The following is a 24,415-nucleotide window of genomic DNA, read 5'->3' on the forward strand; positions in this document are numbered from 1 at the left end:
GGTTAGTATACAGGTGCAGCAAGTGATTAAGAAGGCCAATGGAATGTTGGCTTTCATTGCTAGGGGGATAGAATATAAAAATAGGGAGGTATTGCTTCAGTTGTACAAGGTATTGGTGAGTCCGCACCTGGAATACTGCGTACAGTTTTGGTGTCCATACTTAAGAAAGGACATACTTGCTCTCGAGTCAGTACAAAGAAGGTTCACTCGGTTAATCCCGGGGATGAGGGGATGGACATATGAGGAGAGGTTGAATAGATTGGGACTCTACTCATTGGAGTTCAGAAGAATGAGAGGCGATCTTATTGAAACATATAAGATTGTGAAGGGGTTAGATCGAGTGGATGCGGGGAGGATGGTCCCGATGATGGGTGAAACTAGAACTAGGGGGCATAGTCTTAGAATAAGGGGCTGCTCTTTCAAAACTGAGATGAGGAGGAACTACTTCACTCAGAGGGTGGTAGGTCCATGGAATATGCTGCCCCAAAAAGCTGTAGAAGCTACATCATTACATAAATTTAAAACAGAAATAGACAGTTTCCTAGAAGTAAAGGGAATTAAGGGTTACGGGGAGCGGGCAGAAATTTGGACATGAGTCTAGGTTCGGATCGGTCATGGCCCTGTGGGTAGCGGAGCGGGCCCAGGGGCCGTGTAGCCTGATCCTGCTCCTATTTCATGTGTCTAATTCTGTTAGATTCAGGAGATGGTTCTGTGATAGTGGATCGGCGGTTAGGATCAGATCAGCCATGATCTTATTGAATGGCGGAGCAGGCTCGAGGGGCCGATTGGCCTACTCCTGCTCCTATTTCTTATGTTATGTTCTTATGTACACAGATTATATTCAACTAATGGTGAATGTGTGGAATGGATAGTGTGGAAACGTTTGAGGAGCAGGCAGTTGAGTTTTTGGGACTGGCCAGAGCCACTGCAGAGTCTTTACCAGTCCTGTGCTTTCCAATGAGGCGGTGGGAGGGAGAAGAGAAAAAGGAGAAAGAGATTCAAATCAAAATGTTTGCCCATGAGCAATGCCACAGGAAATCAACTTGCATTTTGTTAAACTTTTCAAATATTGCCAAAGACCAAAAGGAGATGTTGAATTCAGCTACAGTTGAAGAAAGCAGCAGGACATTATTTGGAAGTCTTGCATAAGTGATCAAATTTGGAAGTTGGAAAAGAAAAGCACAGTAGCACATTGTCTTTGCAGTGTATCACTATGCTGTGTCGCGAAACTGGACAGAGCAGGTTTGAGCCTACAGTTCCCCATGCAGGAAGTGACTGATGCAGCTGGGCTGTCAGAGGCACTGAGCAGAGAAGCAGAGGACCAAGCCAGCCACTCCAGCTCATCATTATTCACCTCCTAATTGCTCATTACACAGCCAGGTTCCCCAGCAGTCTTCAGAAACAAAAAATGGGAGCCGGGGGTTGGCGGGGGGGGGGGGGGGGGGGGAAGAGGGGTGTAGAGGTTGAAATTTAAAAAAAATATTCAGCTGGGGGGAGCTGCGGTAACAAAGAATTTGAAGACAGTCAGGAGGCAATCTAAATTATACTGCTATTTGCCAAAAAAATCAATTCGGAAAAAGTTTAATTTAAAGAAAAACGCAACTGTCTGAACCTAGGTGTTTGAACCCTAAAAGCCCTATAATCTGTTAGTTCTAACCTGAAATAACACAGCTACAGAAACACATCTGCAATTTATATTTAGTCCAAATGAAGCACCCAGCTGTGCAAGTGTGTGGAATGTCTGTGAACTATTCAGGTACCAGTTTGGAGTGGAACCACAGTGGAAGCAAAAGAAGGTGATTCTCATAAGCTGCTAGTTCACAGCTGACTGACCAAACACAGCCACTGTGCAGTTTGTGCAACATTCACATTCTGTTTCCTGATCTGGTGCAGACAAGCCATTACTGTACCAGCTCTACACCTCACTGGCTTCCACCTCGCAACAAACTAAAATTAGTGCTTTGGTGTCTCATAATTAGCATCAATCATATGGCTCAGATATTGTTCCAAATTAAACAAAAGTGACATCCAATAATAGTTACATTCACATAAATCAATATTGTCTGTGTTAACTGAAGATAAAGATTTAGTGGCTGGTAGTTCTTTTGGTGAGAGAATAGAGTTGCAGCATACTGACCCTGCAGCAAAAAGGTGCACAATCCCCATCCCTTCATTTTAATGCTGAAGAATTGCTTGGAATTCATTAATGCCGATTGTATCTTGGAAACCAGGTAAGTGCCTGCTGCAACAGCAAATCTGTGTAAAGGAGAGGCCCCCTGGCATCTGCACATTTGCTGAACAGCACCAGACATGCACAACTCTTCAGATACATGTAGAACCATAACAAATATGGAGACAGGCAAGCGTAACAAAGACAAGAGACGGGAATAACCGCGCATTATATTTCAAGGATATGGAGCCTTCTTTCTTTTCCCTTCAAAACAATGGGTAGTTGTTTTAACAAGGAATTTTGTCAGATTGTAAATATACTTCAGTTAGTACAATGATGGACTGCAATAATATTGCCACTTGGTCTCTTCTGCTGCTACAAGCAATTCAAAATGGCACGGAGGCTGTGCATTTTTAGTGCTGGGTTTCGGCAAATCTATGTTTCTGGTACTGAAAAACTGTACCATAAGAAGCATAAGAAAAAGATTAAAAAGCATTCAGTTCACTGAAGCTCACCTCTCTGGCACTCTCACCCAGCTTATATGAACGCCCCTAATGTCATTTACTATATCTGGCACCAATAAAATAATGACTGATTTTTACAACTTTGAGGGATTGAAGTTTCTGCACTAAGACAACCAAAGCTACAGAGAAAAATTACACAAATGTCAGGAAAAATGGTATTAAAATTTCCAATATTTTTGCATTACGACTAGCAAAACTCAGACTTTAAATGCCACTTCCCACTTAAGCGAGATCAGCTTCGTCATTATCCAGGTAATGAAAAATGTTGAACATTTCTTCCACTGCAGAAGTTTCTGATTCAGCTCCTACTGTAGTTGGTTACACTGGGTCAACCAAGTGACCTTGATCTTCAGTGCAAAGAACTCAAGCTTCAAGTTTGTTCACCCAGATCTCTCTGCACCAGTTTTAACTCAATGTAAGCCGTTATTTGTATTTGTGGCATATAGCCATTCCCCATTCTGGGGAAGAATATTTTCCACCTAACCTGCACTTGCAGATTTTTTTTTAAGTTTCATATATTTGATTTTTAGAATATCGGATATCTGCAAAATTAAAAATAGATATTACTTACACCAAATATATTTTTGCTGTTTTTTGTAGAGGGGAGCCTGATTCCTTTGTTGGCCAGTAAGTGTGTATTAAATGAAAAATATAATCTTGGAGACAATTGACTAATATGGCCATGAGAGGGTGCAGAAGAGATTTACTAGAATGGTACCAGGGATGAGGAACTAAGAACAGAGAAGGTTAAGAGGAGATTTCATAGAGCTGTTCAAAATCAAGAATGGTTTTGATGGAGTAAATAAGGAGAAACTGTTTCCAGTGGCAGAAGGAACGGAAACCAGAGGACACAGATTTAATGTGATTGGCAAAAGAACTAGAGGCAATATGAGGAAACAGTTTGTCCCCCGCAGATTTGGCATAATGTTCGACCTTGAACCGATCCTCCGCTTTGACCCTACCTCAGCTCATCTGCTGCTGAAACCCTCATCTATGCCTTTGCTGCCTCTAGACTCAACTATTCCTTTCTTTCCTCTTTCTTCGGCAGTCCCTCAGGAACCGAGGATGACTTGCTTCCACGTTAAAAATGAGTTCTCTGGTGACTGATGAGTCCAAAGCGGGACCTACAGTCTCTGTCACAGGTGGGGCAGACTGTGGTTGAAGGGGCGGGTGGGTGGGGTGCTTGGATTGACGTGCGCTCCTTGCACTGCCTGCGCTTGGCTTCCGCTTGCTCCCGGCGAAGAGACTCGAGGTGTTCGGCGCCTTCCCGGATGCTTCTCCTCCACTTTGTGCAGTCTTGGGCCAGGGATTCCCAGGTGTCGGTGGGGATGTTACACTCTTTCAAGGAGGCTTTGAGGGTGTCCTTGAAGCATTTCCTCTGCCCACCTGGGGCTCTCTTGCCGTGTCGGAGTTCCAAGTAGAGTGTTTGTTTTGGGAGTCTCGTATCGGGCATGCGGACAATGTGACCCGTCCATCGGAGCTGATTGACACGTCAATGCCGGGGATGTTGGCCTGAGCAAGAACACAGACGTTGGTGCGCCTATCCTGCCAATGGATTTGCAGGATCTTGCGGAGGCAGCGTTGATGGCACCTCTCCAGTGCTTTGAGGTGCCAGCTGTACATGGTCCATGTCTCTGAGGCATACAGCAGGGCGGGTATCACTGCTGCTCTGTAGACCATGAGCTTAGTGCCGGGTTTGAGGTCCTGGTCTTCAAACACACTCTTCCTCAGGCGACCGAGGGCTGCACTGGTACACTGAAGGTGGTGTTGGACTTCGTCATCGACGTCTGCCCTTGTTGACAGTAGACTCCCGAGGTATGGAAAGTGGTCCACGTTGTCCAAGGCCTTGTCGTGGATTTTGATAAATGGGGGGGGGGGGGGGGGGGGGGCAGTACTGTGTGGCGGGGGCAGGTTGGTAGAGGACCTTTGTCTTATGGATGTTTAGTGTAAGGCCTATGCTCTTAAACGCTTCGGCGAAGGTGTTGACGATGGTTTGGAGTTCGACCTCCGAGTGAGCGCAGACGCAAGCGTCGTCTGCATACTGTAATTCGACGACAGAGGATGGGATGACCTTGGATCTGGACTGGAGGCGACGGAGGTTGAACAGTTTCCCGTTTGTTCTGTAAATTAGCTCCACTCCAGCGGGGAGCTTACTGAGGGTGAGATGGAGCATTGCAGCAAGAAAGATCGAGAAGAGCGTTGGTGCGATGACACAGCCTTGCTTGACCCCAACTATTCCAATGCTCTCCTTGCCAACCACCCATCGTCCACGCTCCGTAAATCTCAGCTCATCCAAAACTCAGCTGCCCGTATCCTGCTCCGTATGAAGTCCCATTCAGTCATTACCCCTGCCCTCACTGACTTACACTGTCTCCTGGTGCTCCAATGTCTCCAATTTAAAATTCTCACCTTTGTGTTTAAATTCCTTCATAGCCTCGCCACTCCCTTTCTCTGTAGCCTCCTCCAGCCCGACAACTCCATCTCTATTCCCGACTTTGGCCATTTGTGCATGCCACCCCTCCTTTCGTCCCACCATTGGCAGCCGTGCCTTCAGCCGCCGAGGCCCCCCCCTCCCTCCATAAACCCCTCTGCTTCTCCACCTTTAAGATCTTCCTTCAAAACCCACCTCTTTGACCAAGCTTTTGGTCACTGCCCCTAATATCACCTTATTTGGCTCTACATCCTGTTTTGTGATTACACTTCTGTGAAGCACCTTGGGATGTTTTCCTATGTTAAAGGGCCTAGAAATAGTAGATGCATTGCTGGTCATCTTCCAAAATTCAATAGACTCTGGAACAGTACCCATGGATTGGAGGGTAGCTAATGTTACCCCACTATTCAAAAAAGGTGGTAGAGAGAAAACGGGGAATTATAAACCAGTAAGCCTGACATCGGTAGCGGGGAAAATGCTAGAGTCCATTATAAAAGATGTAATAGCAGAGCACTTGGAAAACAGTGACAGGATCGGACAAAGTCAACATGGATTTACAAAAGGTAAATCATGCTTGACTAATCTACTGGAATTTTTTGAGGATATAACTGGTAAAATAGGTAAGGGAGAACCAGTGGATGTGGTGTATTTGGACTTTCAGAAGGCTTTCGATAAGGTCCCGCATAAGAGATTAGCGTGTAAAGTTAAGGCACATGGGATTGGGGGCAAAGTATTGACTTGGATAGAGAACTGGTTGGCAGACAGAAAGCAAAGAGTTGGAATAAACGGGTCTTTTTCCGAGTGGCAGGCAGTGACTAGTGGGGTACCGCAGGGATCGGTCCTAGGACCCCAGCTATTCACAATATATATTAATGATCTAAGACGAGGGAACTAGATGTAATATCTCCAAGTTTGCAGATAACACAAAGCTGGGTGGGCGTGTGTGCTGTGAGGAGGATGCCAAGAAACTCCAGTATGATTTGGACAGGTTGGGTGATTGGGCAGAAGCATGGCAGATGCAATATAACGTGGATAAATGCGAGGTTATCCACTTTGGTGTCAAAAACAGGAAGGCAGATTATTATCTGAATGGCAATAGATTGGGAGAAAGGGAAGTGCAACGAGACCTGGGTGTCCTTGTGCACCAGTCGCTGAAGGTAAGCATGTAGGTGCAGCAGGCGGTTAAGAAGGCAAATGGTATGTTGGCCTTCGTAGCGAGAGGGTTCGAGTACAGGAACAAAGATGTCTTGCTGCAGTTGTACAGGGCCTTGGTGAGACCACACCTTGAGTATTGTGTGCAGTTTTGGTTGCCTTATCTGAGGAAGGATGTTCTTACCATGGAGAGAGTGCAGCGAAGATTCACCAGACTGATACCTGGGATGGCAGGAATGACGTATGAGGAGAGATTGGGTCGATTGGGCTTATACTCACTGGAGTTGAGAAGAATGAGAGGGGATCTCATTGAAACTTATAAAATTCTAACAGGACTAGACAGACTAGATGCAGGAAGGTTGTTCCCGATGGCCGGGGAGTCCAGAACCAGGGGTCACAGTCTAAGGATAAGGGGTAAGCCATTTAGGACAGAGACGAGGAGGAATTTCTTCACCCAGAGAGTGGTGAACCTGTGGAATTCTCTACCACAGAAAGGCAGTAGAGGCCAATTCATTAAATATATTCAAGAAGGAGTTAGATATATTTCTTAAGGCTAAAGGGATCAAGGGATATGGAGAGAAGGCAGGAACAGGGTACTGAGTTTGGATGATCATCCATGATCTCATTGAATGGCGGAGCAGGCTCGAGGGGCTGAATGGCCTACTCCTGCTCCTATGTTTCTATATACATACAAGTTGTTATTGTTGTTGTACCAAACAGCTGTCAGTACCTGTGAAACTATACCCCAGTATGAAACAGGAGAGGAGGAAAACTAGGGAGAGGACGTTTCCTTCCCACAATTTCTAATACACACCTAGGCATTCTACCTTGCTTCAGTATCTAGGGCACAATTACACTCTCTACCTATCTTATTTTAAGCTCTACTAGATCTGAAATGTAGACTACGAAATGGATCTCCGCATCTGGACACCAGAGAAACTCCAGTTGCGATAAAGAGAGAAAGGAGCAGTCATTGTGCCAATGTCCTTTATTGCTAGAATCCCATCAGGAATAGTTGCATTTTTTTTTCCCATAATTTTCCTGGTAATAGAAAGAGTCTAAGGGCCAAGTAGACACATGATATTTGAAACAAATTGGCATGTTGTTCAAAGTAGCTTTTTTTTCCTCTTTGTAAAAGAAACTTGCATTGGGCATTCAATGTTCTTTGAAGAGTCTTTTGAGTGTTTTAAACTCTTTTATGGTTGTTTTTTAATGCATAAATTGCATCAAGAGCAGATTCTGTTGATTGAATGGAAATTTACTTTAGCTATTCAGTGGACTGATTAAATCAGAGAAATATGAGCTGATGAACTTTTGAAGTGTTTCATTGCATACATTCAATGCAATAGAAAACAAATCTAAAAGCCCCTTCAACAATATGTACCTAAAGAATCTTGATGCATTTTCTCAAGGGCATTTAAAGTCACATTTATTCCTCCAGCCCTACACCTCACCTCGAACTCTCTCTTCCTTTAACTCTTGTGCATCTGCAACCCCCTCCCTCCCCCAACGTTAACCGCTTAGGTCCTGCACTCTAGCGCTCCCTCCCTAAACCCCTCAACCTCCCTGCCTTCCTTTAAGATCTTCTGTAAAACCCATTGACCAATCTTTTGGTCACTCCTCCCGATATCTCCTCCTTTGTCTCAGCGTCTTTTCTCCTCATGCTTCTTTGAAGTACGTTGGGCTATTTTTCTATGTTAAAGACACTGTACAAATACGACTGGGGTTGTTTGGTTTAAATAATTTTAAAAGTCCAACAACAAACTTAGCATCTAAATAGAGGAGACATTCATGCCATCACACTCTATACACCTGATTAAAATCTGTTCAGATGATAAACAGTATTTTTTAAGCAATAAAAGAACTAAAATGTGAATGTATACTTTACAACATTGAGATTCACTTTGGCAGCACAGAATTCACAAAAGGACATTATGGCTAACATTATCCAGATTACTTCACTTCCGTTCCAAACCTAGTACTCTTTTGCAATATAATAAATCCTGAGCAAAGTAACCTTCCCATTAAAGCATTGAGCTGGCTGAAATGACCCAAGAGTTTGGATAGGTCTTTGGCCTGTTCCATTGTTAGAGTGAGCAGCTCTGTTTTGCCAGTGAAAGGACGGTGCTTGCCATGTTCTGTGCAAGGAGGATACCACACATGTTTGGAAACTGAAAGGCAGCAATGGGGTACAGCTACCTTTGGGCATGGTTTCTCACGTGCAGGTAGTAGGAAAACTAGACTAGCATACCACAAACTGCCTAAACATTTTCATCAGCCTTCCAAGCGTTGCTTGGGCCAGTCCAAAAAAACACATTGCCCAACAGGCAGCAAAGTAGAAATTTACAATGGCATGTAGAAACACACAGAAAATAATTATAATCACAATAAATCTCTTGCTTGCAAAAATGAGTTTTAAGATGACTATACACCAAGAACATTTTCATTCAATAGCCCCCATTGAAGACGTACGCTCGTATTACACCAAGGATTCAAAATGAATCAGAGCATCTACTGTCCTAGAATCAGACAAAAACACATTAATTGAACACAGATACACAGAAGGAAGCCAAACCGAAAATTCATTAGACTGTAGTTGGTTAACGATGGGAAAGTATGTGAAAACCCCTCGAAATAGCAGTGCAAAATGCATTAAAAGAATTGAAAGCATCCCTAGTGTGCCAAATCTTTTTCCATAAAATTAGGCAGTTCTTTGTTTAATAGCTGGTCGTAACAACAGTTTCTGACAACATCAGATTCTCATTAGGTTACAGAAACTCAATGTTAACAGCTCAGAGCTGCTAAATGCTGTACGCCATTAAAACTTTCAGTTGTTAATCTGAGAGTATTTCAATAGTTCAAAGTAAATCTCACTCATCCAATTACTGTTTAGTTTTTGTACAAATCTACATTTAAATATCAAGAGACTTCAATCAAACCGACTCCTTTCGGAGTTTGCAAGTGAACACAATACTTTAAATTCACTTACCCAGTGTCACATTCCCATACTAGAGACTGATACAAATCTGAGGACATCCTCAGATTTTAAACACAACTTTGTTGGCTATTTCAATTCAAAAGCGCTACAGCATCCTACAATACACAAAAGGAATTTAAATGTGGGGATGTCTTATATTCTCCATTGCTTGGCTCAAATCAAATTCCTTATGATGCATAAATCAGCCCTGAGCAAATCTAGCAAACTACTGGCAAAATGTGGTCTAAATTACTTCTGGAAGTATAAATGCCAAACACGCTCCTATTTGTGTGTCGTGTGTGTTTTTTCTCTCTCAAAATCATCTGGTTAGAAAACAATTGGAGTACTGTATTTCAGATATTCTCAAACTGCTAGGGGGAATCCTGAGAAAATGGCTAGAAATAAGATAAAAGCTTTGTAGAAAAGGAGTCTCCAACATGTTAGCGCTCCCACGGTGAATACATATCAGGGTCAAACAGCAGCAGTTTTCTTGATTTCATGCAGCAGATGGAGCTAAGAGCTGGAAAATGTGAAACTGACTGAGATGATCCTGTAGTGAGTCCATGTTCCATAGCAGGAGGATGCTTTCCCAGGGGGTAAGATTTGGATCCGATCGCTGTATCATTATTGCAAGAATTTACCTTGGGCCAATGAAAATATATGTTTAAGGTATAAACTCCCAATGGCTTTCATAGCAAATTACATTTCTTTACTTTGGTAATAAATAGTTCAAGTGTTTGGATGTGATTACTGGCCAATAATCTGCTTCCCCAATGAAACAGACAGTCTTCTAGTCAATGTCCAGGTTGTAAGACAGAAATGGATGGCTATAAAACCAGAGGGGATATCAGATATGGTGATGCCAATAGATTCAACCAACACTTTCACTGCCGTAATGTTTGAGATTTTGAAAGATTACATTACTATGCTGGATACCTCCTGACTTGTCCTGTGTAAAGCCCAACAGGACCATTTCTTGGCCAGGGAAGGAGCATCAAAAATTAATATAATGTTCCCTTATTGAGAAATGCAGAGAAACAGCAAATGATTATATATTGCTTTCATGCTCTCGCTCTTCTCACTCTGTTCAAAGTTCTGTCCTTATTTTTCTCCCTCTCCTTCAGCCTCCTTGGTCAGCATCCACACACACCTTGCTGGTATCAAAATCAGCAGCTGTAGGAGCCGAGCTGGTGTTCTCAGCTCTGCAAGTTACTAACCAAAACTAAACATGCACAAAGTGTCGTGCATCGTTAGCTGGTTCTTTAGCACATCAAATTTGGCAGGAACCTCTGCAAATCCCAGACTCATTCGAGCACTTTTGCTGGCCGCTTCCACACCCGCAGCCAACAATGTTTCCAGCTGCAATATTCTTCCACAACTTGCCATGTTGCTCAAACTGTTTTGAGGATCTGGAATATTACGCACAGTGAATGGGAGCTTGGGAAATTCCTCTCCAAAGCTGAAGGCTCCTGAAAAATATGCAACGGTTGGTAAGCCTAACACTGATTGAATTTTTTTGAGCTCCAAGAAAACCCAAGAATATAACATATATTAAAAGGTTGGGGAGAATCAAAATTATGGCATTCCCATTTCTCCAAGTCAGCTCCTCTAAAATAATGAATGTTGATTCCTGTTAAGAACATACATTTGCCAGGAATTTAAAAAAAATGTTTTTAAATCTCAGTGGAATTCACCTTTGCTCTGCTATTAATTGATCACAGACCGGACATATTGTCGAGGGATGCAGTGCTTCTAAACCATATGTTTGTAAGTAGAGAAATCTATAAAGCACAACACAGAGGGGATAGTAGCTACCCTTGACATCATTGTAGTATTCGACCAAGTATGGCACCAAGGAGCCTACAGCAAAACTGAGGTCAATGGGGACTAAAGGGAAAACTGTGCAGTGCCTAGAGTCATATCTGACACAAAGGAAAAAGGTAAGAGTTCCTCAGGAAAGTGTCATCAGCCAGTTGCTTCAATAATGGCCCTCCCCCCTTTGTCAGAAGGTCAGGAGTGAGCTGTTTGCTGACGGTTCCACAATACAATAATGAAGCAGTCTATTATCAGCCTGCAAGAGGACCTGCATAACATCCAGGCTTGGGCTGACAAGTGGCAGGTAACCTATTGCACCACATAATTGCCAGGTAATGAATATCTTGAAGAAAAGTCCCAACCACCAACCCCCGATCTTCAATGGCACCACCATCATCGAGAACCCCACCATCAACACCTTGGGGTCACCAATGACCAAAACCTTAACTAGACTAGCCATATCAACACAATGGCTGCAAGAGTAGAGCAGTGGCTGGGTACTTTGCAATGAGCGACTCAGCTCCTGACCCTCAAAGCTTATACATACACCATTTACAAGGCTCAAGTTAGGAGTGCGATGAAATACTCACCACTTGCCTGTACGGCTGCAGCAACAACACTCAAGAAGCTTGACACCATTCACTACAGAGCAGTTTGTTTGATCTGTGCCCCACCACTGGAAACAATGTCCACCCCCTCCATTGCCAGTTTGCTGTGGTTACTGTATGTACGATCTACAGGGTGAACTACAGCAACTCACCAAGGTTACTTCAACAACACCTCTCACCACTGTGACTTCTATTACCAAGAATGACAAGAGCAGCAATGCTATAGGAACACCATCACCTCCAGGTTCTGCCCCAAGTCACATACCATCCTGACTTGGATATATTTTGCCATTCCTCTATAGTCATCATTGGTGGGAGCACCATCACCTCAAGGACTGCCACGGTTCAAGGAGAAAACCCACCACCACCTTTTCAGGGCACCTAGGGAGGGGCAATAAATGCGGCTTGCTAGCATCGCCCATGTGCTGAGACCAAATAAAAAGAAATATAACTTTTGAAAAGTTACAGCACACTATATTAGATAATTAGCAGTTTGATACTTCACTCCAACTATTCTTACTCCCTTAACATTAGTATATGCACTGGAAGTGAGGTCAAAAATTGATACATAATACAAATTCCTAGCTGATTGAAGTGATCAGGAAAAATCCATACGTGCAGTCCCACTTGCTTTTTTCCAAGATCCTGGTTGTCCTAGGTCTACAGCAGTAGCATGCAGAAGAGGCTGCTAGGCGGCGCGCAAATGACCATAGGTGACAGCACTTGGTCTGCCCCTACGGTGGCCCATTAAAGACTGGGAATCGATAGCAACACAGGAACAGGAGTAGGCTATTCAGCCCCTCAAGCCTGTTCCACCATTCAATAAGATCACGACTGATCTGTATCCAAACTCCATCCACCCGCCTACAAAGCTACAGCACAGCACCCCTGGAGATTCAAAATGATGCACTGGCAATCGGATACGGAGAAAAATTCCATCTTTACTGCAGTTAAGGACCGTTAAATTTTACATAGCTGAAAATTATGTAACTAGATATGAATACCGCCGTTACTCTTGCCTATACATACACTGTAATGAAGTCCTAATCACACACAATGCATTAATTTTATAAGACTGATTTTTGCCATCATATCTCATTGCTGTCCACCCTTATTTTGACTCAACACCCCACCACCTCTAAGTGGATGTATATGGCAACCTGCACACAAACCTCATCCAATAGTACTTCTGGTGAATGAGATCACTTGGGCTAACATGCCCTGGAATTTTCCCTCCGAATGTGGAAATCTTTCTTCTCCCTGATGGAAACTTGTCACATGTAGAACTCCAAACACAAACCTGGACCTTACCACTCTGGGACTTCAGTGGATAGAATCGACACTCCACACACCGTGAGATTTTTATTGTAGAACTCCAAACACAAACCTGGACCTTACCACTCTGGGACTTCAGTGGATAGAATCGACACTCCACACACCGTGAGATTTTTATTGTAGAACTCCAAACACAAACCTGGACCTTACCACTCTCGGACTTCAGTGGATAGAATCGACACTCCACACACCATGAGATTTTTATTTTCATCTAATGCTAATTCACTGTTGTTTAAAAAAAAAGCAGTACTGTAGATGATCTCGTAGGAGTTAACACAAGAAACAGCTCGGTCTTTGTTTTGCAGTTGGCAGAATTATAACTACTTTTAAAAAGTTGCTCCATGTTCTGATAGATGTATAAAACATTTGGCTCTAAAATTCAGCAGGGTTTTCTTCATCTCGCATTGTAATTTTGGCCGATTTGATGGATCCTCAAGAGAAACAATATAAACAGCTGAAAATAGCCATTTACGCCATTTCCTTGGGAGTTCGGTCAGTCTCCTGACAAAATTACAACAGGAAAACTTCCGCAAAATTTCCAGACCTATTACTTTTTGGTACAGTTTTACGTTTTTGCAACCACAAAAGTAAACGAGTGATAGATCTCATCTACAGCACTGCGTTACTGAGTGAAAGGACTCTAGTTCATGCCCAAAGATTCTCTGCTCTCTCGTGAGTTCCCATCAGCTAGAGCTCTCTGGGAAGACAACGAGCAAGAGATGGGAAAAGGGAGGGTGGGTTAGCTTGTGTCCTTTTAAGTACTCCCTGCCTCCTGGATTAAAACCAGAGAGCCAGAGAGGCAAGGAAGGCCCAGCTTTACAGTACAGAAGTAGTGCCTGGCAAAAGAAGAAAAAAAAAACTAGATGACAAGATTGAGGCTAAAAAAAATAAATCAAATTAAATAGCAGTTTCCCTCCCTCATTATTTTCTATGGTAACTACATTTTTCTAGGATTACCTTTTTGTTCAGTCTAACTATATTGGCCTGGAAATTATGCAGGGCTCACCAACTTTAACCAGATTTTATTTTAAGCTGGTTACCACTCACCCATAACATTGATGTGGATTTTATGACCCAGTCATTTCATAGTCTAATAATAGAAGTACCTTTTCTCTTCAGGACAATGTTGCTGCGGATTCTGGCTGTTGTTTTACTCACAAAATGACGCAGCTGGTGTGAGAAGCAAAATGCTATTTGCACATTTATTAGTAACCTGGAAGTAATTGTTAGAGTCATTTCATAAACTTAAGTATTATTAATTACAAAGCTCCACATTAGTTTCATTGCCGTCCTACAGAATTTTAGAAATAAAGTTACGGAATTGGGAGTGGCATCGTATGGGAAAATAATTTAGTTCAGTGACTTGTTGCAGTGTTTTTCTGAATGCGTAGGGTCATTCCACAGATAAGCATAAACTGGCACTTCAGTTCTGAGTTCATGTACACGTGTGATTATTTTCCCGGGTTTCTCTCAAGATTAAGTTTCTGTTTTAATAGAAAAACAATGTTGACTAAGGATTCCTTGCCACCCCAGCTTTAGAGCAAGAACGGGTTATTTGAGCAGTCTAGTTCCGACAATGTCTTGGCGGCCCATATTCAATAGAAGGGGCAATCGCAAGACTTTCTTCAGAACTTTGACTGAGGGCGATTTTATATTAAAGTCCATCACCCGGCCAAAGTGAGGGAAATAAAATTGAAGTGAGTTCCATCAGTTCTGCTCGACACTCAACGTTAGAGTTCAAACACCAACTTGGGCCTCTGTCTCTGAAGGAGTTCAATATAACAAAAGTCAATCATCCAACAGTATGAAGACACAACTGGCAATGTCAACCTCAAGGAACTGTTCTCCCAAATATTTTAAACAGTGTCTTATAATCTACCAGCCTGGCTACTACGCTAAGAAACTTATATTGAAGCAGAGCTATAACACAATATTTTGCACATTGATTTAAGTGCACGATATTCGTAGATATATTGGTGGAAGGTTAATATTTTCATTTACGAGTAACTTAATTCCCCAAAACGACTCGTTGATAAAATGAGTTTGCCATTGTCCAGTGAGCTGCTTAACATTTCTTTTTGAAAACTGTCCATCTATCTATATTTAATTCTATTAGTCTCAGGTTATTCTTTATTTTAACTCTGTTAATAATTTAAATAAAACACAGCATGTGACAGGAGAACTTTGCATTTGAAATTTTGGATTGCTTGCTTATCTTGTAATATGTTCGGAGTAGAATCTCTTACTGATGTGTAACGGAGAGAGAACACACAAAAAAACATGGCAGAAAAGTGGCTAGTGTAAAGGAGAGAGCCCCTGGAGAAACTGCGCCACCATTCAAATGAGATGGGGAGGTCTGGATAAAAATCCTGGAGGGAGACATGGCAGCTGAAATGTTCCGATTGCTGTTATTTTAAAGCCAGCGTTATCGGTTTAAAATAAAGGGTTATGCCAGCCTTTAAAAAGATTGCCGATTGGAAATCCATACTGGTAAGCAAGCAGGAGCCTTTGTGTGGGACTTCAAAATTAAAACCAGACAGAATTCTATGAAAACTGTTGGCCTATTTGCACCATATGCATTCATCGAGTACATGAAGCTGGTTTGTGGTGAGAAGTTTGCTAGTTTAAATATGCCTAGTTTTCAAAAAGAAATGTTAACCAGCTCACTGGACAATGGCAAACCCAGTTTATCAGAGAATCTAGTTCACATTAGTCGGCTAATTCAAAAGGCTAGCCGTCATCATAGAATCTTACAGCACAGCGGGAAGCCATTCAGCCCATCGTTCCGGTGATCAGAACTTGCCCATTAAAAAATGGCTGCTTGTGTTTACGCAATGTCAACAAATCGTGGAATCAGTCACTAAACTGATCAATGGATTATTTTTAAGCCATTAACCGTTGCAGGTATTATCTGCCTTCATGTATACACCAGTTGTTAAATTCCAGAATTAGCTGAGGTTTCAAGTTCCGTTGAGATGTCTTTTGAAAATACTAAACTAGACCAGAAAACAATCAACGTGTAAACAGGTTAGAAAATCTATTTTTCATATTTTGTCAACTAAGTTGTCAAAAAAAAGACATTATCGGCTTCATGTAAATAGTGTAATTTAAATCTATTTTAAAAAGTATTAATTTGGATATTCACAAAGGCCTGCAGTGAAACACTGGATGCTATAGATGAATTACAGATACTTGTACCACACATGTAGGTTTATTACCTGCAAAGCTCCCCACGATGGCATATGCATCCCCTTAACTACCACACATGCTAATACTGTGGAAAACAGAACCTCACTCCCAATGCCCGTTCCCTTGATGTAACAAAATGCTAATGCTTTTGTAGTACTCCCACCCTTCTTCACCAATGCCATAAAATCCATCCAACACTTTTTACTTGACATCCATTAGGAGGATTCCACACAGCCTCTACCAATTGATGTCCAGGACTCAAAAATCTAAATGACATAATCGTTCCATCAGCTGCACAATAACATATTTATCAAATCAACCCGTTAACAATAGTTTTAACCAAAACCCAAGGTAATTTCTCAAAATTCTTAAGTATGTAAATATGTGGTACAAATTTAACATACAGATTTGTTGCACTAAATACCTTCATGAATTGAGCCTATAGTTCATTCACATCTGTGATTTGATCAGAGCGGCTCTACAGATAGATGAAGGTGATGAAAGGTCATCGACCTGAAACGTTAACTCTGTTTCTCTCTCCACGGATGCTGCCCTGGCCTGCTGAGTTTTTCCAGCGTTTTCTGTTGTTATTTAGTTATTCCCCTTGCTGGGTTGTACAACAACAACAACTTACATTTATTACTATGACCCTTCGTCAGAATTTTGCTATTGTATTAGTGTGGGGTTAAGGTTTTGATTTGCTAAAGCACTGTTAAGAGGAGATTTGATAGAGGTGTTTAAAATCAGGAAGGGTTTAGATAGAGTAAATAAATAAAGAGAAACTGGCTGAAGGGTTGATAACCAGAGGGCACAGATTTAAAGTGATTGGCAAAAGAACCAGAGGTGGCCAGAAGAAAATCTGTTTTACACAAGTGGTTAGGATCTGGAATGCACTGCCTGATAGGGTGGTGGATACAGATTCAATAGTAGCTTTCAAAAGGGAATTGGATAAATACTTGAAGGAGAAAACATTGTATGGATATGGGGAAAGAGCGGGGGAGTGGGACTAACTGGATTGCTCTTCGAAACAGTTGGCGCAGACTCGATGGGCCGAATGGCCTCCTTCTGTGCTGTACTATTCTATGATTTAGCGCCCTTAACGTAGTGATACATCCCAAGGCACTTAAGTCCCAATTCCTTCCATAGGCATTAGGGCAAGAAAAGACAAGCTGAAGTGGTTTTACGATATAAACATGTTAATAGCAGAGGAAGATTGAATTATATAGATTAAACGAGGATCAAATTCAAAATAAAGCCTATGTTGTGTTTTTCACCAGACCCAATTTCAGTTCTCAAATACCTGGAGGAGTGATGGCTCAACAGGAAAACCTCTGAGCAGCGTTGAAGCTAATAACTCATGAGCAACAGCTGCAAGTGGCAATTTGATCCAGTATATGCCTGCACTGTAATACATCAAATTTGTACCCAGAGAACAAGGGGGGGAAAAAAGACATGAACTTACAGAACACTTTATCAAGGAAAATGTTAATGAAAGTGCTCAAGGCGTTATTCTAAGGCAAGCATTAACCCATTTAAAACAAATGTTCACACTGAAACATTGTCCACTGGAAAATTTTCCCAAAGCAATTTAGAAGCAATTAATTATTTTTTGAATCACATTGTTGTTATTTAGACAAACTTGGCAGCCATTTTGCACACACTAAACCGCAATGAAATGAATGATCGATTGATTTGTTTCTGTTTGAGGTATTGATTGAGGGAAGAATATTAGCCAGGACACTGGAAGAACTTGCTGCTCTTTTTCAAATAGTGCCACATCTACCCGAACATCCAATAACATTCACTGGAACAGGCAGATCAGGCCCAGGTTTAACATCTCATCGAAAGTACAGCATTCCCAACAATCCAGCAGTCCCTCAGTACTGAGCTGCAGTGTCAGCAGAGATCTTCAAAGCTCATGAGGTGGGAAAAGAAAATTGAATACCAAAATAGTGCTGCAAGTCTTACATATAGTACACTAGTATACTCACCGATCGTCTCATTGTAATGAAAGTATACGTTCAAGTCATTTTACAAAAAAGCTCATTGATGTTGTTACATTTTGGGCTTTCTCTCTATACTCTTCACTTGTGTTCAGAGTAATAGGCAGTTTCTAGAAGCAGACCTATAAATTTGAAATTTGGGTTGTACCATCTCCTGCCCCGCTCTCATTCCCCATCTCTGTCTCTATCTCTTTCTCCCAATGCCATTCCTGCTCTCTTCTCTCATTCCTTCTTTAATGTTTTCTCATTGCCTATTTCCACCTCAACCATTCCACATCTTATTTCATTCCCTCTTTGTCCCTCTTACTCCCTCCCTCATTCAGCTGTATCTGTCTCTCATTCCCTTCTCATCTCTCTCTTATTTCACCTTTCCCTCCCTCCCTTCTGGTCTCTCTCTCTCATTCCCTTTGTACCCATCTTTCTCATTCCCTCTCTCCCCTTCCCTCTGCCTTCTTATTCACTCTCCTCGCTTTTCATGTCTCTCTCTCTCATTCCATCTTTGTTTCCATTTAGTACATGACATTCACTCCAAGTTAGCGTGATGCAACTAACTCAGTCAGAAACCATTGTTCTTAATGCAGGGGAGCTGCTGACGTGGATACAATCCTGCCTGACCTTCAGGGGCTGAATGCCTGCATGTCTCCAATTCTCCTTTAGTTCCATCACTTTTCAATCAGCACCTGCACTTTGCAGACCAGGCTACATAGGATCCTTAGGATCTGCTGGGTATCATGAAACTCCACTATTTCATTAAAGAGCTTGCAATGCCAGTGAACTTCATATCATTAATGATCTCATCCAAACTGGCAGTGGTTCCTCTTACGCCTTTGGCTTGCTCTCTGCTGCAAACAGATTGAAAGGCTATAGCTTAAGGTTTGTGTGCACAATAATAGACCCAGCATTGCTGCCAGTTTATGGGGATGGCTGTATGGACAGCTGCAACTGAGCAAAGAATCGCACTTCAGCCACAGAAAGCCACATGTAGCTCGAGATGCTGCTTGACCATCATTTGTGCACACATGCCAAACTGGTACACTAGCAAAAGCTGACAGCTGAAAAACAGCCCTGCATATATGCCTTGTGACACATGAAGCTGAGGGAATGCCCCAAAAGTGCGGAGGCACACGCATAGGTCATAACTTAAGCTGCGGTTATACCCAACATTTGATCACGTCTACTGCTGTGGAAAAATCCTAAAGTACATAAAAGCACAGTTTGCAGCAATGGTTAATATAGAAATTACTGAAGGCAAATCTGAGTACATAAGCCACGAGATTTTCTTGGGGAATCTGATTCATTTTGGACCCTCTATAATTCTGATTTTTGAGGCCAAAATTCATTTCTCCTGGAAGGGTTAGAGATATTTTAAGTGTGAAAATAAAAGTGATGGTATGGACTTCACAGGTAAAGTTAAAATAAATGGGTTAACACCCTTCCGTTAAAACAGTTAACGAAATGTCAAAGCAACACATTAAGCATTTGTCCATTATTATAGCCAGCAATAACTTCTGGCCTATGTCGCTCCTTTGTACCTGTCAAATTGAAAATAAAAATCATTGTTTTTTCTTTTAAACAATTGCTGTGTGCAAAGTGCAAAAAGATGGGCTCTCTGGCCAGTTACTCAACTGGAACAAAGAGCGCTCAACCATGTGTGTGTAAACAAACGGAATACAGTTAAGTTATAAAACATTACTGGGTACTGTGCTTCACAAATAAATAAGTTAATGGTCGCATCACAAGTCACAGCAGCATACTGCAGTAAAATATTTAAATGACGTAAAGCTCATCACTTCTACCCCACTCTGTTTCCAAAGCCTGGCAATTCCATCAGTGCAATGACAGTAATGCTCAATAAAGCCAGGCAACACATTTACACTGACAAACATTTCCTTTATCTCAAATAAGCAGCTGCTACTAAGTCTTGGGGAAAATAAACTTTCATATAAGAGAACAACCCCAAAAAGTTCACTTAAGGAAAATGTTGAAGTTTTTGATAGCTGCTTTTTAGTTCTATACAACATCTTGAGGGACAAACACTAAATGAAAATACCTGTAACTGCGATTCTCAGAAACCACTGGCTCATTTCAAACCTTTTTTACCTCAAGTTTGTGCACAACCAACAAATGGAGAGAAATATTGGTTCTAACCGTCTTCAGTTTCACCCTCCAACTGATCGGATTGATTCCGACAGCTACCAGTTGGGGCTTTTAACTGATCTGATTGGTTCATATCCAATCCTAGTAAAAAAAAAAGCTGATTTTTCCTAACAAACTAACCGATGGGTTGCAAATCTGACTGTCAGCTTAAAAAGCTGATGGATAGAACGTATAATTGTGTGCTTAAAACCAAGAGTTGGCTTAAACCAACTACCAGAGGTAAGAGAGCTACCAACTGGGTCCTGCTATTATTATTTCTAATACTTTTATGTGAAAAAGTGATAAAGGTTTTGGTTAAACTTAACTAAAGGTAAACATGTTATTTTGATAAGTTACTTGGTGTTGGTGCTTGTACCTATTGTGCACTCGGAGGTCCTTAGATTTTGCTTTCCATTATGATGGGGAATCGGTTGTGCACCAGTTGGTGGAAATATTTCCACATGCCCCTTAGTTTCTATGTTTTTAATGAGGAAGGAAAATCTAGGGGCTGCGTTTCCTTTTCAATATTTTATAAATTAATTAACTGTGAATGAGTTGTTTGTATTCCATTATCACTAGCGAGTGTTAGAATTTGAATTATTTATGGTAATTAAATGTTCCAATCCTGTACAGATGATCAGATTACAAGGAAAGTGCACTCCAGAGGTTTCGAGATCTACCTAAAGATTTCTGGCATCCTCAAAAGCCACACTGCTGCTACAGCGACACTATAAATGATGCCCGAGGGCACACGCCATCCTTTTTCCTGACCACTTGTGATCGGAGTACTCAGTCAGCTACGGGACAATGATTGCTGACCTGCACAGACCTTCCTCAAGCACTGGTGAAAGTCTAATGGCCAGAAATAAAGTGGCAGTTGTGACTATGTATCAATGGGTTCAGTTAATAGCAGTCTTACCTCTCTTATTCATACGGTTGTGACTTTAAGACCCACACTGGGAGTTGACCACATAATTTGGTCGTCAACCGGTGCAGTATTGAAGAAATGTTGCATTGTCATTTTTTTGGATGAGACGTTAACCCTGTTGGTTCTAATGGTTCAGGTAGACATTAAAGCTTCCATGACACTACTCAAAGGACAGCAGGAATGCTACTGGTGTTCCAGACAATATTTCTCCCTCAACTGGTCATTCACCTCATTGCGGTTAGTGTGCAAAATGGCTACTGTGTTTTCCTACATAAGTCACAAAAGTAATTAATTATATGAAGCATAGAGACAATTGAGAGATGTTGGGAAAAGAGCCAGAGAGAAGATAGAGAATTTTTTTTACACGGTGAGTTGTGATCTGGAATGCACTGCCTGAAAGGGTGGTGGAAGCAGACTCAATAGTAATTTACAAAAGGAAATTGGATATATACTTGAAAAGAAAAAATTTGCAGGGCTATGGGGAAAGAGCAGGGAAGTGGGACTAATTGGATAGCTCTTTCAAAAAACCGGCACAGGCACAATGGGCCGAATGGCCTCCTTCTTTGCTGTAAAATTCCATGTGATAAGGCACTTAAAAAAATACAAACAACTTTGCTCCTGTGGAATTGTTGTAGCCTCCAGCCTGCAGTATAAATGGGGCAGATTCCACAACTCCAGGAGCCAATGTAATGCAATATTAGTGGAAATAGGAATTCCACGTTGAATACTGTCCAACTCCAAATCAAATCTCAAAAGTAAAAGGCATATAGTTGAGCGAAAGAGTGAAACCCAGGAAGAATCTGAACAAAAGCCAAGCTGTAGCCTAAAAACGTGCAGATTTTTTTTTGAAATAAAACATATACACACACCTACAACAAGGCCATAACCATTATCTAACTGGGGAAGGAAATGGTAGAGACCAGAGATCTAGTAACTAAGATGACGTCGGTATAATTTTGTGTGAATGACTCCGGGACAACTTTAATTGGTCCCACTTCTTCCAGTTTGTTTAGTGGCAAGGTTTGCTTTATTGATTATAGCAAATGGGGGTTAACAGAACAAACTTCACCAAACACAGGACATGCCACATGTGGGAATAGTGTCCAAAATGTGTTGGATAACTGCCAGCTAATCATGAGAACTGAACTCCAACTTAGCATATTTGGGACTTAAAGGGTTAAAGCTGTCTCAAGATGGACTACTACGATCGAGCTAATATTACACTGAACAAATGAATCATCTTTTCTCCCGAGATGATACATATGGTAGAAATTATCTTGAAATCTTATTTTAGTTAATTTAGGAATGTAAAAGGCCATCGTGTAAATCCTGCACTGGGAGAACAAATTACACAGGCTTTACACAAGATCTAAGTGCTATTGATGCCCTGGTTGACTTCCCAGGAGACTCTCTGAACAGTGCAATTTAGATGAAGGAGGTAACTCAAGCCTGGTTAGGTACACTATCAAGACCAAACGTTAAGATTTATCTTTGCAATTCTTGGTAGAATTCCATCCCTGTAACATGGTAATTACAAATGCATGTTGGCATGTGACTTTAACTGTAGACTTAAATATGAGAACCACATTGCCAGAAACCTTGGCGTGTGCCAGTCTGTTTTTCTTAAGATAGATACTCTGTTCAGCCTCTTAAGCAAACAGGTGCATTCTGAAGGATGTATTCTGGAAGGCCTCTTCAGCGTGGGAGCTAGACACAAACATGAGCCAGTCTCATTTAAATCAATCAAGTCTGTTCTTATTTGTGCTTTGAATAATGTTTCCTATATTTCTGGATTTTGTAAGGTTCCTTCAACAGTTTTAATTTTTTTTTAAACCAATTCAGATTAATTCTCAATTTCTCTTATTCTATTATTATATAAATGCACTATTAAAAAGTCATCAGATTACAAACCCAATAAAGAATTTCCTGGTCTGGCTTGTTGTCTGGTCTACTTAGTAACTGAAATCATGTTATAGAATTTATTCTTTTCTTTTTCTTGCCAGTGTGCTCCGCCCATCTTTCTCCCTTCTGACTATTCACTGGGCTAAGATTCCATGGGGTCAGGTGCCTCTGCACCTCAACTAGGTGCCCATTTACATCAAGCGTTATCCATGAATGGAATGGAGGCATCACAGCAAACTTCAATTCCGTCCTCATGTTCACTTCCAAAGTGGGTTGCTGATTAGCGATCAAGATAGCTGTTCCTGTGTTAACTAATCCTGATGGCAGCCTATGCATGCATTGAATTCAATGCCAGTGCCGAGTGAGTAAGTACCAGCAGCACATTCTCTGCCTGATTGGTTCCTCATGTCTAAGAGCTGACCAGCTCCACAGGAAAAGGAACACTCTGTGCCCTTGATTGGGTCTGGCAGTCCTGTGCAGCTCCTTGGGTTTGAGGCACAGCTACTCTCCACCTGGAGCCAAGACTGTCTTACTCTGTATATTGACCACGCTCAATCAGCTCCGATGGACGGGTCACATTGTCCGCATGCCCGATACGAGACTCCCAAAACAAGCGCTCTACTCAGAACTCCGACACAGCAAGAGAGCCCCAGGTGGGCAGAGGAAACGCTTCAAGGACACCCTCAAAGCCTCCTTGAGTAAGTGCAACATCCCCACCGACACCTGGGAATCTCTGGCCCAAGACCGCACAAAGTGGAGGAGAAACATCCGAGAAAGCGTCGAACACCTCAAGTCTCTTCGCCGGGAGCAAGCGGAAGCCAAGCACAGACAGCGCAAGAAGCGCACGTCAACCCAAGTACCCCACCCACCCGCCCCTTCAACCACCGTCTGCCCCACCTGTGACAGAGACTGTAGGTCCCGCATTGGACTCATCAGTCACTTGAGAACTCACTTTTAGTGTGGAAGCAAGTCATCCTCGGTTCCGAGGGACTGCCTAAGAGAGAGATTCATTGCTGTAATCCGGCTCTTTGCATATTGGAAGATTGTTTGATTGCGTTAAATCTAGCTAATTGTTCCCCACCTTAACCCGAGAACTGAGGACTCTTTTCACTGGTCGAGCTCAGGTCAGCTAGTACAGCACAGGCTTTCTTGGTTTGATACGGTTCAGCTACTCACCGGAAAAACTCAGTGAGCCGTTACAGTGCACTTTTATGACCACAGAATATCTACCAGCCAGCCAGATGG

At 42.0% G+C, this 24,415-nt stretch overlaps 1 protein-coding gene and 1 long non-coding RNA gene across 16 annotated transcripts in view; one reads left to right on the forward strand and one right to left on the reverse strand.

Moving 5' to 3' along the window:
* Positions 1–23,202, forward strand: part of LOC147104302 (uncharacterized) — a 174,263-nt gene extending 151,061 nt beyond the window's left edge. For both annotated transcript variants that reach the window (XR_015072308.1, XR_015072309.1), the window contains one exon: positions 20,974–23,202. This is a non-coding gene — a long non-coding RNA (uncharacterized LOC147104302). The remainder of the gene's footprint in view (positions 1–20,973) is intronic.
* The window catches only part of emid1 (EMI domain containing 1), a 418,946-nt gene that overhangs the window by 205,366 nt on the left and 189,165 nt on the right, over positions 1–24,415 (reverse strand). The window lies entirely within an intron of this gene.

This window comes from Somniosus microcephalus, chromosome 19 (genome assembly GCF_052327205.1).
Source record: "Somniosus microcephalus isolate GS21.2 chromosome 19, FLI_Smic_1.0, whole genome shotgun sequence".
NCBI lineage: Eukaryota > Metazoa > Chordata > Chondrichthyes > Squaliformes > Somniosidae > Somniosus > Somniosus microcephalus.